General features: G+C 42.1%; 1 protein-coding gene across 17 annotated transcripts in view; it reads left to right on the top strand.

Annotated features, from left to right (window-relative positions):
• Positions 1-16,125, top strand: part of PCDH15 (protocadherin related 15) — a 790,091-nt gene that overhangs the window by 165,794 nt on the left and 608,172 nt on the right. For 2 of the 17 annotated variants that reach the window (XM_039547281.1, XM_039547280.1), the window contains exons 2-3: positions 810-906; positions 2,887-3,068. The exons of 12 other annotated variants lie outside the window; for them this stretch is intronic. The gene's annotated coding sequence lies outside the window, so the exon portion shown is untranslated. The remainder of the gene's footprint in view (positions 1-809; positions 907-2,886; positions 3,069-16,125) is intronic. 3 more of the 17 variants (XM_039547283.1, XM_039547282.1, XM_039547286.1) reach the window with 3 other exon arrangements.

Genomic DNA, 16,125 nt, shown 5'->3' with positions numbered 1-16,125 from the left:
GGACCCCTGCAGCACCATACCTGGACGCAGGGATGACTCTAAAGGCAAGGGTGTGCTCCTACAGGGAGGAATAGGGGAGCACACTGACGCCCTTATGTGGCAGGAAGAGGAGGAGATTCACAGAACCCATGGAATGAAGGAAGGGTTGTGGAGTTGCAGTGTGTGTCCCTGAAATAGGGTGATCAGATAGCAAATGTGAAAAATTGAGACAGGGAGTGGGGGTTAATAGGAGCCTATATAAGACACCCCAAATATCAGGACTGTCCCTATAAAATAGGGACATTTGGTCACCCTACCCTGAAATAGAGAGGGTTGGGAAGGTGAGAGACAAGTAGCTTGCAGGGTTGGATGGGTTTGGAGGAATATAAGCAGCCCCTGGTGTGTGCAATGAACAGAGCCTATAATAGAAACAAAGTGTTCCTTTAGAGTTATACTTCCTATCCATTAAAACAAGCTGCCTGATAGCTTCTGTCTCCAATCAGCTGTTATTAAAGTTGAGAACTTTCTCAGATGAGACCCAATATTATACTTTTAATTCAAATTAGTAGTCCTTACAATTGTCAGAGTATTGATTCTCAAAGTAAATTCAAGTAATATTTTACCTCTGTTAACCATCAAAATCCAATCTTTAGGATTATTGACAATCTCAGGGCAGAGAAAACCTGTCTCCTATATTGAGATTAATACAGTCACCAAATTTTATATACTGTTTATCCACTCTTTAGTCAGTGACATTTTTTGAAGTCTTCTCCATCCAGGGGAAGATGGAGGGTATAATATATACCTCATTTTTTATGCCTGCCTTTAAGGGATGATCTTGTTTCCTATCATGAAGAAACATGCTGTGCATATTCCATTGTAACAGATCTGTGGGCTTTTGCATGATGAAGAATAGGAAAATTATCGGTGAGTACCTGAAAATGTCCTTTCTTAAAGTAATAAGTTTTATAGATCTGACTCACCTTGGACACAAACATATCCTCAATAGTATGGAAACTGACCTCAAATATGTGAGTTTGTTTCCATTATTTATTAGGGAGAATTGCCCATGTTTTGCAGTAGGAGAAATTGCCATAGTACATGGCCATTGCACCTGTTTTCCCCTTTGTGGTCCTTTGAGGGCCTCTCTCTACGCTCCCTGCTCCTCATCCATCACCTCTCTAGGGCAGTGATTCTTGTCTCTCTCTTCCTCCTCCTGGGAGTTTTCCAGGCTGCACAGTTTCCTGCCTACCTTCTGATATTCTCAGTAAGATAGATTGCATAAACAGACCAGTGTTTACATTTGCTTTTTCTTCAGTCTATGAAGAGGTATAATTGCCAGCAATTGCAAGTTACCACACAGACCTTTATAAGCAAGCAAATTCATTTTTAGGGTGAAAGCATTACAGAGATAACACATTAAAAACAATAAAAGAACCTAAATGCAGCTAATAAGCTTACCAGAGATCACCTCCAGGTGCAACAAGGGCTCTGCTAGGAGTGATTACAAGTTCATGACTCTCAAATTCAGAGCCAGAACAACCATGAATTGTTCAGTCTTCCTTTTGCACAGCTTGGGCCTTTGATCTTGGCCTCATGCAACAGTTGATCAGCAGACAAAGGCTACTTGCTGGGGTGCATAATCATGGGTGGGTAATTTGCATTAATTTCTCTCAAGATATATCTTGGGGAAATCCACGTCACATGTGTTGTCCCAAAAGGCTATTGTTGTCTGTCACGTTGTTTAATATGGTATTTTGTTCATTTTGGCCCACAATAATACATAACATTTGCAATTAATATGACGGACTCCACAAATACTTTAAGCTTATGGAATTAAGTTTTCACAAGGGTATTGCAGTAAATTGCCATATCTGTGACGGAAAGTATTGTACTTTTTCCTCAAAGTATATTTAACACCATCTGTAATTTAGGGTGGTAGATTTGACCAGAGCTGGCAGAAAAATCAGAATTTCCAGGTTGCGGGGATTTTCAACATTTTGAAATTTGGATTTACTTTGAGGGGAAAAAAACCAAAATTTTCAAAATTTCCTGAAAACTGGAAAATCTGTAAAACTTTCATTTGGAAACATTGAAATGGCATTTCTGGAACAAAATATCTTTCTGGGACTCAGCGGCTGCTGATGGAAATTGATATATTTGTCAGTTTCACTGCTGCCTACCACTGAATACCAGTAGTGAAATTCAGCAATCATGTCAATTTCAGTCAGCAACTCTCGGGGCTTTCTGGGTTCAGGGACCCTGGAAGCCCTGAGATCCCGGGCTGCAGTGCAGTCCATTTGGCAAGACTGCCCTGGAACTGCAAACTCTGGAAGCCCTGAAGTCCCCTATAGCCCACCAAGTGGTCCAAAAGTTCATGAAACCCAATCTGTTTCCACAAAGCATTTGGGGTTCAGCAAATAAGTGTTTTAGATAAAACACTGAAGATTCCCGACCAGCTCTAGATTTGATTTCTCCTGACTGTGAAAGTTGCTTCATTTGTAGTGAATTTTACATGTCAGGGCATTCTCCTGCTCCTAATGACTAACAGGTCAAGTTCTGACCCCAAACTGTAAAGCAAGCTGTTGCCCATTTTAGTAGATCTGTAGACTTTGTTACTCCAGGGAAGGCCATTTTCAGGTAAGCATAGATACATCTTCCTATTCTTGACTATTGGAATGTAGGATTTGTAATGTTTAATAAGCTCTCAGTAAACATGCAGGCTGGTTGGAGAGAAGGTAAAACACTTCTGTGAACTGTGTAAGCATACAACTCTTTCTGTTTGATTCAGCTAAGGTTTCCAAAATCTAGTTCATGCTAGGCATTTTCAAGTTGAACATCCAATAATAGCCTAATCACTCTCCATTTTAATATTACATCTTGTTTTTATAATTATCATATTTGTAGCATTCAGTGAATAGAGGATCTGACCTGTACTACAAGGAGTTGTATACAAATTGAAGTCAAGGAGATTTTGTTTCCCAGGATTGTCAAGAGGAGGAGGAGATGATGATAAAAATAAGATAAATACCACTTGAATAGTTTTGGGATTAAATGGCACAGGCGACTGGAAATATGGCAGGATATAGGTATGTTTTGTAATCCTTGCCCTCATTTTCTTGCACTATTATTGTGTATCCAAAATGTTTTCCATAGAAATGTTTGCATTGTAATACATGAGTAAATTGTACTGATGGTGCAGGACTCTCTTGGCATATTTACTTAATACCAATTAAGAAAAACAAAACTGTATAGATAAAACAATACCAATTACTGATCTTTCTGCAAGTAAGCAAATTTACTGAAATTCTTGGGAGAAATAATGTCAATGGGGAACTAACATGTTTCTAATGCCATGTTTTTAATCGTATTTCTGATATTGGGTAGAATGTAATTTTGCAGTAAAACAAATTTAACTGCTTTAGTCCTATATCTCCACTCCACCTGATGTGCTGTAATATTTGACTGATGCTCCATTTAATATCGGGATAAACAGTTGTTTCCAAAAGCACTGCAAATGTGTTTTTGAAGACCTGTTTGGTACATTAGGCATGTGCCAACCTGTTCATCATAGTAAATAATAGTGATTTCATAATTAAAACAGGTAATTAAACAAAGAAAATTGAAGATGCAAGATTAGTGTGCAATAGGAAGGTTACTTATTTCCTAACTGAGTCTTCTACCTCAGCGTGTGCTGAAAATCCTTATCTGTTTTTCATCACTTTTCTATCACCCCTACCTCCCAAAAGAACCCAACACTTTTTAAATTAAATAGTACAACAGAAAATAAAGATCATTCTGCAACAACCATCCCAGACCCAGAAGTTGAAACCTATTACTGCAGTGTTTGAGCCATTAGTGGAGACTACTGTATTATATATTATAGGCCATTCCCAGAAAACTTGTTAAATACCCATCTCTCATGCACAATTGTGTTTGCCAGCTTCCCCTTTCTTGGTCCTATGTAATCACATTTGTTCATGTCTCCTTATGCTGCATATAAAATCAAACTCTCAGCTGTGTATCTTTTGTGATGTTTTGGACCTTAATATTCTGTAAAACAATAAGAAATAACTTATTGTCTGCATTTTTTTGTTCTTTTTCAACTTTCTTTTAACTGTGACTTTTTCCCCTCCATTTTTTTCTCCTCATTTCTCAGTTCCAACCACCCTTGTCTCTCCTATCCATTCTTTGCTCCTATTCTTTCTTTCCCTACAAGTCTCCCCCTTCTTTTCCCCTTATCTTTTATTAACTTTGTGAGTACACAGCTAACTATGACTCTACAAAATTTCTTGCTGAGGCCATCTTGCTCACTCTGGGCATATTCAGAAGATTAGCAGAGAGATTAGCACTCCAGTCTTTCTCACTGGTCTCCACACTCCCTTACTCCTGCACCCCTTTCTTCTTCAGATGTCTGTCTATCCACTCCATACTCCTAATACTGCCTAGTTATTCCACCCTGAACATAAGTCTGGGGGCTGAACTAACCTCCTGCATTGTCTTGCACAGATAGTAGTATTAATGCTGGAGCCACACCAACAAAGTTGCATTGACAGTATTGTCAATCCTTACAATATTCAATACTGATTTTAAAGCCCCAGCTCCGGGAGTCAAGTAATACTGAGAACTTCATTTGGGTGGGTTGTGTTTTTGTTTTTTAAAGCACATTTCTAGCCCCCATAGTTCTAAAGAAAAGTCTGAAAACATGACCAGAGCTTAACTTAAAGGATCAAAAGCCATAAGTCAACTAAAAAATACCCTCTCGTTTTTGTTTTTTAAATCTCATGTTTTTGGGGGCTTAATTTACGATTTTTTGAAAGCTTGAGGTTATCATTGATGCATTTATAGTACAGAAGCAACTTTGTTTTCTACTATCTTTCTTTTTTTCTCTTCTGAACTAATGAAAGTTAGAGCTTCACTGTATTTGTACAATGTGATTAAAGAAATGACTGTGTTCTCTGTAATTAATTGAATTGTCAGCATTTTGTCTTAGTGTTTTGCAATTAAGAATTTAAGTAGAAAAGCAGATCAAAAGTTTTTGTTGATATAGTGTTATACACTTTAAGATATTGTGGGGATAATGAACATGAGTCTTCTCTTCAGTAAAGCAGAAATTTGGTGTGTTACTTCGGTCTGTTTTCATTTCTTATAATTGTCATATGATTTTATGGATTTGGGACAGCGTGTGTGTGTGTGTGTGTGTGTGTGTGTATATATATATATATATATATATATATATAAAAATAAATGACGGTGCCTCGACTTTATCCCTTCTTGGTTAAAGTGTTATTTAAAATATATAATCCCTATCTAAGATGTGTGGATTTCTGAAGGATAGTTATAGTTTGAATTGGGAAAGTCAAATTCCCTGGTACAGGTGGCGTATTATAATCAGTTGCTTGATACTCAGTAAAATCATTTGCAATTTATTCATAGAAACATGATGTATGTTTAGTTTTTGTCTTGGTTTTAATGGAGAAAGAACAACTTTTGGCTGGTCTGATGGATTGAAAATCCACAATTGAGTTCATGCCAAAAGCTTGAAGCAAACATTCTAGAGTATCTTAGAAGAGACCGCTAGCTTTGCATTTAAACTTTATGGTTACTTTTCCTGCCTTAGGCAAACTGTGTATAGAATTGCCAAGAACTCTGTGAATTTGCTTGTAAATGTATTAAAAAGCCCAATGGGACCAGAAATAACAAGGCAACTTAAACTACAGTTGCCATTTTCAGTGCTGAGAAGATATTTTATTATAAAATTAAAAGATGCAAATAGTGCTTTGCATTGTGGACATGATGATTTCTATTGCAGCCAGGTGTACACCATCTAACCTAGAGGACAACAAGATAAGTAAATTTTAAAACTATTCTGACTTTTTAAATCATACTTTGCAGTTAGGGCCTGTAGCAGGGTGGACCCTGCTCCGGCCCTGAGGGCTTTGAAATGCTGCCTGACAGGGCTTGAGAGGGGTGGCTCTGGAAGCTGGGCTGATTAAAGAAGTGGCTGCAGCTGGGGCCACGCCCCAAACTGAAGCCCTGGGGCTTATAAGAGGCAGGGAAGCCAGAGCACAGACAGTCTCTCTCTGGCAATAGAGAGAGATGGGCCTGGCTGCTTAGGGCTTGAGAGTAGATACCTGAGTGGAGCAGGGCTGGGGGACAGGCTGAGGAGCTAGGGAAGCTCCAGCCTGGAAAGCCCCAGGCTGCGGCCTAGCAAAGGGCCAAAGGTACTGGGGGTTGCAGAGGGCAGCCCAGGGGTAGGACGAAGCAGCAGGTCCAACCCCCTATTGCCTGTGATGAGTGGGCTGATACTGCAGTCTGCCCCAGGGTGTGGGGCTAGACCATGGCTGTCAGTGGCCACTACTGAGGCAAAGTGGGGATAGTAGGGTGCGGGTTCCCCTGGGAGGGGGAGACCCAATTATAGAAAGGGGCACTGGGTCCAGGGAGGGACGCCGGGGCCTGCAAACAGGCGGGTCACCAGCCTGCCGAGGGCGCTCCAGGGCAGAACTGCGGGACAATCTGAGACCAACCAGCAGGAGGCGCGGCAGGGGTGAGTACCACCCGTTTACAGGGCCAAATCTGCCCAGCATGTAGTCCAAGTAACTTCGCTGAACTCTCTGATCTCTGTGGAGACCAGTCAGGAGCCATCCTTGTCTCACATTGTAGAGCACTAGCAGAGATACTTCACAACTTCTCCAGCCTCAAAGTTGCAATAGATTCCATGGCCCTTCCCTCCAGCTCCCTCTGGCTGAGCGTGTATGCAGGTTGCCCATGGAGCTGGATGTTTGCACAATGCAGCTGGTGTGCATCACTAGTGCAGGTTTCTGCAATTCTGCCCTCTTCTCCCTTGCACAGCACAACTGTGGTTGTTCCACAGAGATGGGGCAGGATTTGCTCCATAATGATCAACCTTTCTAAAAAAATTGAAGTGATATTAGGACAGCTATTCTGCATAGTTGGCTTGAATTGTCACCTTCAAATAGTTGGTGCATGGAAGGCTGATGCCTAAAATTCCTGAGTTCTAATTGCGATGGTTTCACTGATTCGCTTTGTTGCCTTGTTACTAATCATCTTAGTGTATTCCTACCCCTCTCCACACCTCCACCCCCTCAAAAATAAGAATAATATTTTTCAACCTTGTAGAAGTTGAGAGGAATAATTATTTAATGTTTCTAAAGGTAGAGGATGCTCAGGGGCGGTCGTCATGAGGGCGGCAGTCAGGGAGCATTCAGGGGCATTTCTGTGGCAGGTCCGCTGGTCCCACGGCTTCGTCGGCAATTCAGCGGTGGGTATGCTGAAGGCACGGGACTAGCAGATCACCCGCAGAACTGCCGCATTACCGGCAGACCCCCTGCAGAAACACCGCCGGAGGATGCCTGACTGCTGTGCTTGGGGCAGCAAAAAAACACAGAACCGCCCCTGAGGATGCTATAAATGTGCCAATCAGATCTCTCCTTCCCAACAGCCCACACAGTGAGTGTCAAGGAGAAGCAAACAAATCCTCTCCACATACTGTGCACTCCACTCTCAGGAAAGATCTCCATGTACATTCTGTGCTGTAGGGAGTGAAATCTCTAGAGCAGCTGAGCCTATATAACCCATAGAAGCAGCAAAGAATCCTGTGGCACCTTATAGACTAACAGATGTTTTGCAGCATGAGCTTTCGTGGGTGAATACCCACTTCTTCGGCTTGCATCCGAAGAAGTGGGTATTCACCCACGAAAGCTCATGCTGCAAAACATCTGTTAGTCTATAAGGTGCCACAGGATTCTTTGCTGCTTCTACAGAACCAGACTAACACGGCTACCCCTCTGATATATAACCCATGTGCCTAATGGGGAGAGATCTCTTTAAGACACCCATTGGGTGGGGGAAAGCAGGAGTGAGTTGTGTCTGGGTCATTGTTGCTATGCTGATTAAGCACTCCACATCCAGAAACTTCTGGAATTGGGTGTGGTAGTTTTGAGTATGCTCCAATAGGGTTCCCTGTTGCTGGGGTCAGACTCCATGAGGGTAAGCAGTCAGGTCAGCTGCTTTACAAAGGGCCATGTGCCCTGTGCGAGTTGGGAGAAGCTGAGCAGAAAGCAATCTGTTGTCCCTAACTCTGAAGCATTTTTCAGCAGGGTTTTCTTTAAATCTATACACTTAACTGAGTGATTCGTTAATCAATTAGCTAACTGGCTAGCAGTGATGTCAGCAGACAAAGAGTCTGCTTGGCTTCCAACTGAAGATTCCTACAAGCGGGTGGAGGAACGATGGAGGTGAACAAAACCTAAGCTTTTGAGAACTTTCAGTTTCTTCTCACTGTATTTCTGTGGGGACTGAACTGTTCAGATTTTAATTTGTTTTCTTTATGTTTATGTGTAACTGTGAAGGTAATGTCTGTGGATTATAAAATACACGTCATGCTGTAAAAATTAGATTATTTGTTTCTTTATCATAAGATTTTATAAAATTATTTAATTAACTTAATTTCTTTAGTTCCTTTTGGGACTTAAATGTGGGGAGGTTGACCCTGTGCAAGCCTTGCAGAAAATCTTTAGAGACTAAACTCTAGGTCTCCAGCTACTTTCTGTGGGAGTTGGGTTTTTCTGAAGGCACTGAAGATGGGAAATGAAGTGAACTGTAGACCACACAAAGGTTACAAATTGCACCCAAACAGGGACTTGAGGATTGCTCAGAGATCACCTCTGAATTCTTTTGAGGAATATTGCAGTTAGTTATAAAAGAATGTGGGGTTGAATATTATGGAATTTGTGCACTGTATTAATATTAAGATAATGTAAACTTGTACATAGTTAGATCCCTATAGGACCATTTTGGTCAGTGCTGTGTCCCCTGTTGATAGTACAGCAGAAATTAAGAGGGCAATTAGAATCTTTGGTCATATGACTAATATGAGGCAGGCAGGGGCGGCTCTAGCCATTTCGCCACCCCAAGCATGGCGGCACCCCGCGGGGGGCGCTCTGCCGGTCACCGGTCCCGCGGCTCCGGTGGGCCCCCCGCGGCATGCCGCCCCAAGCACGCGCTTGGCGTGCTGGGGCCTGGAGCCACCCCTGGAGGCAGGTGAAGGGAGAAAAAATATGATTCTGTGAATTTAAAGACTCTGCTTCTGTGATACTCATAGGAAGGAAATGTTTGTTGCAGAAGCTAGGGCAGAAATGGGATGTGACTCCTATTCATTTTGAGGTTTTGCCATTTATATCCATTGGTTCCATGCCCAGATTACCTCAGTGCGGGACTCAGGGATATTCTGTATATTCTGACAGAGGGTTCAAGACTGAGACACAGGCTGTGGTTAACAGGTGCCACACCAGTTACAGACCGAGGTCCAGTAGAAGCCTCTACCCCTGCTGTGAGTCTCCCTCCTGACATGCAACAGCTTTTGTTAGAGAGAGTGCTGAAATCTGCCAATGAAACTGTGACTGATGTGAAACTTACACTGAAAGAAGTAGATTATCCTACTTGGCGAGCATAAGCCAAAGAGATGATGGAAGACAGTGAGATTTCTGACAAAGGCAAAAGGAGGAAGATTATTGAAAGTTTATTAACACCAGTATTGAGGGTGGCCTTAGGAGCTGGTAGCAAGGTATCCTCTGTAGAATGCTTTGATATTTTAGAGAGGGCAAAGGGAAGTGTCATAAACGCATCTGATCTTAAGGCTCAATTTGCTGAGACTCACCAACACACTAAAGAACCACCTCCTGCATACCTGACTAGACTACATGCATTAGCCCAAGAAATTTAGGAGGCTGGTGGGGTAAAAGATACTGAATTGGACTCTTATATACAAGATGAATTTTTCTATGGTTGTTGACATGAATCCTTATTAAATACACTGTTAATAAAAGGGATTAATTGTAGTGGTAGAAAAAAGACTGTATCTTATGCCACACTCCTTTTTGAGGTGAGAGCCATTGAAAGGGAACACTCTGATATACAAAAGAGAAAACTTTGACAAGAACTAGAAGAAAAAGGAAGACCATTGAGTAGGAGTAGTTTGCAGTTGATAAAGGCATATGAAAATACTCCCAGTGCCCATGAAGAAGTCACTGCAATAGACTGGAAGGAAAAATACTGCAGGCTGAGAGCAGTTGGTAGTAATGCAGTTGACCCAGCCAAGTTCTGAAATGCCCATTTCAGATACACGATTTACTCCTCAAAGACCCAAAGAATTTAATAAGCAATACCAAGATTTAACAGAAGAAATCCTTTGTTTTAACTATGGGCAAATGGAACATTTTCAAAATGAATGTCAGAATTATCCTAACCCCAATGTAATACATCAGCGGCTGACTGGTAGACATTCAAATCAGAGCAAGTTTGAGCCAGGAAGAAAAGAAACTAACAACTCTCAGAGCAAGGCTGCAAGTCAATGGTTTCAGGAAACAGATGTTACCCAAATGGGTGTCAGTGAGGCCATCCGGCAGTTAGTGTGGTCTGCTTGTCATGGCTATGTATACCTAGATGGAGTAAAGAGTACCTGCCTAATAGATACTGGTTATCAAGTCACTTGCATATGTGAAGCTTTCTATAATGAGCATTTATCTTACCAAAAGTTAGTCAATTGGCAGTATACTTCAGATAGAAGGGGCAGAAGGGCAAATGGTTCCATATCTGGGATATATAACCTTGAAGATACAATTCCCATCTTCTTCAGTCCTCTGCTTAGCCATTGGCTGGGCAAGGGTGGATGGGTCAGCTGATTGGCTGCTGGGTGACCACACCTCAGCTATGTGAGTGATCCTGGTTCTTTCATAAAGTTTTACTCGCCAGTTAACTGCACTGCCCTTCTATTGCCCTTCCCCCCCCCCCCCTCCTCTTGTTTGTAGTTTAGGAGCTGTGCTTCTTATAATGCTGCAGGTCTGATTGATAACCATTGTTTTAGGGATCAGGAAGTAATTTTTCAGTTGGGGCCAAATTGGCATGAGAGCTGGTGGGTTTTTTCACTTTCTTCACAGCCTCCTAGAGGCATAGGTGGGTTGAGAGTAATAGAACTCAAAAATTGATATAAAGCTGATAAAACTACTGACCTGTCAAAACTTGACTTGCATCCAGTGCAGATAAAGGCTAAAAGGGACAGCTCCCAGAATTAAATGAGATATGGGGTTTTGCTGTCAGACCTTTTACTCGTTGGGGGAGAGAGACCTGAAGCCTTGGTGGAATGATATCCCACCTCAGCCTTGTGCCTCTATCACCTCACTCCTCTTTTGCAGGTTTCACACCAGACCTGAGTTTGTGAGGTAGGCCAGGGAGGGTCTACTCAGAGTTGTTATTTTGTTTGTGGTTACAGCCCTGTAACCCTCACAGGAACTAATTAAATGTTTGGTATATGAGGACAGACATTGTAGTGTCCCTCTTCAGTGTTCAATTAATAAAGTTGCTGCCTGCTGATTAAACACATTCCACATCTGTCATTAATTTGCCTGCATTTCTTGGTCAATGAGTCTGTCCGTTGACTTGAGCAAGTGGCTTAATCTGTCATTCAAATTCCCCATCCTGTAATGGTCATAATATTTGCCTACATCACAGGGATTTAATAGGAATGAATTACTTAATGTTTAAAATATGTTTTGAAGATAAAAACTACTTTCCAAGTATGATGATAAATCACATTTTGGCAATGAGAAAATAGGGTAAAGAACATCTTAGTTTTCCTGTTATATAAATAGATTTTCAGTTTCGCCTGAGGATGCTGATGGGAAGAAAAACATTAATAAATTTGGAAATACAGGTAATAGAAGCTTATAAAAGTTAAGGCTTTAAAATCACCATGAGAGTTCTGATTATTGTAATAGCCTCACCTTAAAAGATCTGATCCCAAATATGCTGGGGACTTAGCCTGCAATGGAAACTAGTGCAAATTAGTATACTTTTGTTGTATTTGCTGAATAAAGAATTTGTGGAGTCAGTTATTTTTACCCATATGTAATTTCGGACCATTTTTGTGGGTTTGGAAATGTGATAACGTTAAGTATAATACTATTCACAGAATACAAAAAAGGCTATTACACATTATAATACAATGCTACTGTTAAGGCTCTGTCTGGTTTCTTCTGATATGACTTATGAGTACTTAACTACAGTTCCTAATTTTACTTAATTTAATAACCACTCCTGCCTTTTACAATATGCACCCTCCCTATAATATGCAGAATTACTAACTCTGAAGAACAACTTTGTTCAGAACCTGTCATTTATAGTGAAGATATTATAATTAAATATGCTTGTATTTTATAATGTGGTAGCAATACTCCTATATCAATTATTGGAAAAAAACCTTTTATTTTTAACAGTAGATTTAATATCTCTTCAGGTTGGTAGGTATTTTCCATTTCATATTATATTCTTTAGTTTCTGTGTGTTGTATTTAATCTTTTTTGTTGTTATGGTACATCAGAATTTGTTAGCAAATGGTAGAATTTACTTTAAATGTAGGAAGTAACTTCAGAAGGGGGGTCTGAGGCAAACCCACTGTCTGACCAGGGCTACTCACTCAGCTGTCATGACTCTCCCTTCCAACCGCACCAGCAGCGACTCAGCCCTCAGGCTTGCTATAGCAGCGTATTCCAGGGCTGGGGTCAGATGACCGCTCTCCCCCCTGCCACAGGTATTTCATTGACCATTCCAGAACTGCAAATTAGTCTGTGCAATAGCACTACTTGGCCAAGAATCCTCCTGCTGCTTTATGGAGTTACAGACTCTTCAGGCTTCTAGCTTGCCTTTTATCCGGTTCCTGCTCCTTCCCCAGCCTTGCCTGAGCCTGTTCAAGCCCACTTCAGCCTTGTCCATGCCATACTCTGGCCTTGTTCCATCAGGCCTGACGGCCTAGAACCCAAAGCCTGATGAGGTATATGTGTGCAGGTGGTTGGGTTTGGGCTATTAAGCCTAATTAGCTTAACATCAAATTGACTTGAAGTAGGTCAGAATTGTATATCCATACAATTATATATCTATACAGTCATACTCTGGTATGATTTTTCACACATTGTATTCTTTCTTGCAGAGAGTATTCTGCAAACCCTTAGAGAATGTACATCTGAATAGAATTGTACGATGATGATGATGATAATTATTATATTACACTAGCACCTAGAAGCCATAAGCAAGAATAGGGCCTTGTTGCGAAGTCATAGTAAATGATGGTCTTTGCTAGCGTGGACATCCCATGAACCAGTTTCTTACTGGTTGAAAAGGGGACCTGACATTTCTGGTCAGACATACTGACTGGACATCCAAAGTCCAGTTACTGCAAGCGAGAGAGTTGGGGAGGCGCTGGCTTATCATCCACTCCAAATCCTGGCTCAGCAGGCAAGTCCCTCCTAACCTGGGTGGGGAGGGGAGGTGAAAAGCAGCGAGCCACGAGACAAGGGGGAGGAGGAAGAGGAGTGTATAGGGATGGGGTATCGGGGCAGGGGAGGCTCAGGGAAAGAGGTAGGGCTGGGGCAGGATTTCGGGGGGAATAGGTGGGGCAGGAGTGGGGCCTTGGGAGGAAGAGGCAGGGCAGGGGGCGGAAAGAGATGGGGTGGGGATGGAGCAGGGGTGAGAAGAGGTGGGGTGGGGGTGAGGCCTTGGGGGAAAGGATGGGGTGGAGGAGGGAAAAGGTGGGGTGGGAACTTGAGGTGGAGGCGTGGCTGGGGGGGCAGATGGGGAGATCAAGCACCCTGGGTAGAGAGGAAGTTGGCACCTATGCCTGCCGGAGTGTCCGTTTTTTAAATATTACCAAGTTGGCAACCTTAGGGCAGGCCTACACTACAGTGGTGATCGATGCTCTGAGATCGATCCAGGAGTGGTCAATTTAGCGCATCTAATAAGACCCACCAAATGGACTGCAGATTGCTCTCCAGTTGACACCTCTAGTTTACCCCCGACGAGAAGAGTAAGGTAAGTCGACGGGAGATTTTCTCCCATGAACCCCCAAGGGGTAGACCCCATGGTAACTCGACCGAAGGTATGTTGACTCCAGCTACGTTATTCACATAGCTGGAGTTGCGTAGCATAGGTCGACTTACTGCGGTAGTGTAGACATAGCCATAGTCTTTGCCCCAAAGAGTTTTCAAGTCCAATCTGAGACCAAACACAGCAAGTGAGTGTGACAACCATTAGGAGGGAAGGGTGGGGGGCTGCATGGGGGGGAAGGGTAACCAAAGAAAAAACATAAAGGTATGTGGATTTTGTGTTCATGAAGTTTTTAAATAAAACCAGCTGTCCCTGATGGTCTCATAACCAAGCTGTCACAGATGGATTTATTTCTGTTTGGGCTTCTTTATGAAGGGAGGCCTTGAAGGATTTGAAGAAGGCAAGACCGGTGACATTCTAGATACATTTGGTGAGAGATTTCTTTGTTTGAGGGATGTCATGGAAGTAGTTGAGGAGATTATAAGTTTATGGAGGAGATGGTATGATGTTGCTTAAAATGGCATGGGCTCACTGGGGACTGCTAGTAGCAAATATCTCCAATACCCAATGGGACTATAATTAATTAATACAGCAAATTTTTGACAGGTGGGTCTCACCCACGTGCTCAGGTTTTAACCGATCACCATATCTGAGGTCAGGAAGGAACTTTCCTTCAGGTGAGACTGTCAGACACTCTGGGAAAAAGAGTGTTAGTTATAGAATGTGTTACAGGTTTGCTTGTGCTTTCTGTTGCATTATGCCTGATGGTGAGGAAGAGAATGCAGTTTGTTTGAATGATGACATCTTCACTGTTTTAAATTATTGAAAGGCTGAAACTATGATGATTTACAGTTTGCGCAAAATTGCTGGAAAAGGCAATAACTTTATGCAGTTATAGGCAAAAGGAACTCGTAAAGCTTCAGACCTGAAGTCCAGGTATCTATGAAATCCATTCCTCCATTCTTGTACTGACAATTTTTTAATGGAAATTTGTTTGGTCCATTATATGGGGCCACCCTTCTGGACCAACCTTATCAGGCCAGGATAAGGCTGATACCTGTTCCACTGGAGGAAATGTTTCATTTTCCAGACACTCTTACTCTCACCCCAGCTCATCATCTGCAAATGTCTATTCAACAATCTTGCTGGCAAAATCTCAGTATTGTGTAAGAAGAGAAATCATGTTAATAATTGCATCCAGGTTCGGTAAAACAGAAGATACAGGTGGGGAAACAAAGCTTGAAACATGAAAACCACACATGATTTCAATAATTGTATATTCACCCTAAAGGGAGAATATATATATGCAGAGATCACACATCACTTCAAATATAATAGATTCTGTACCATTCCAGAATGGTACAGTGAGTGGGTGAGTGGAGGAAAGCTCTTTACTACTGCTGGGGAGAAGGTTGTGGAAATAATTTCCTCTATTTTCTAAAGGTCTTCCTGGTATTGGCCAGACAAACTGACATAAACAAATGACAGCATGTCCTCCTAAAAATGTTCACTTTGGGTATGCCTACTCTTCAAAGTAAGCTCGGGTTAGTAGAACTCCAGTTAGCAGACTCTGGGTTTGTTATCCTAAGGCTTGAGTGTTCACACTTATTTGTAACCTCAGGTTAAAAATTGTTGAACCCTGGGTCCCAACCTGGGGCTCCAGCATTTACGCTGCGTTATGTGGGCCCGAGTCCAACCACCATATCCTAGACTTCCTAGCGTCCTCCCAAAATGTGGCCACTCTAGCCCTTTGATTGTGGTTCAGTGTGGGAAAACACTTGACTGTCCATCAAACTTGACTGTCCAGATGTCAAAGTAAGTCAGCCCCTGGTATTGTGGGATACTTTTAGCAGTCTCCCAGAGCATGAGTCCAGTGGGGCTATGTCTACATTGCAAAACAATAGGGCTTGAACCCCTGATCTTGGTTTGACTCCGGCTTGGCCCCTCCACCCTTATGGGGTCCTGGGAACCCTGGGTCCAAGACCTGGATTTATGAGATTTGTGTGTAGATAGAAGGCGGGGACTAGTCTTGAACCTGACTTTGAACCCTGGGCTTACATTTCAGTGTAGACATCTTTAGGGTCTAATCTATTGGGGGAGGGATGGAACATCTATATTGTATTTTCAGCACCCCTTCTCTGAGTTGCAATTTTAAGTTCTATGACCAGTGGCTAATTTTAACATGTTATAAGATGTTTCAAAGTGCATGCAATTAATGGTTTAGAGGAAGATGACTTCTATCTTAAAAAA

This window comes from Mauremys reevesii, linkage group 7 (assembly GCF_016161935.1).
Source record: "Mauremys reevesii isolate NIE-2019 linkage group 7, ASM1616193v1, whole genome shotgun sequence".
Lineage (NCBI taxonomy): Eukaryota > Metazoa > Chordata > Testudines > Geoemydidae > Mauremys > Mauremys reevesii.
This window is presented reverse-complemented; position numbering and strand designations above follow the sequence as displayed.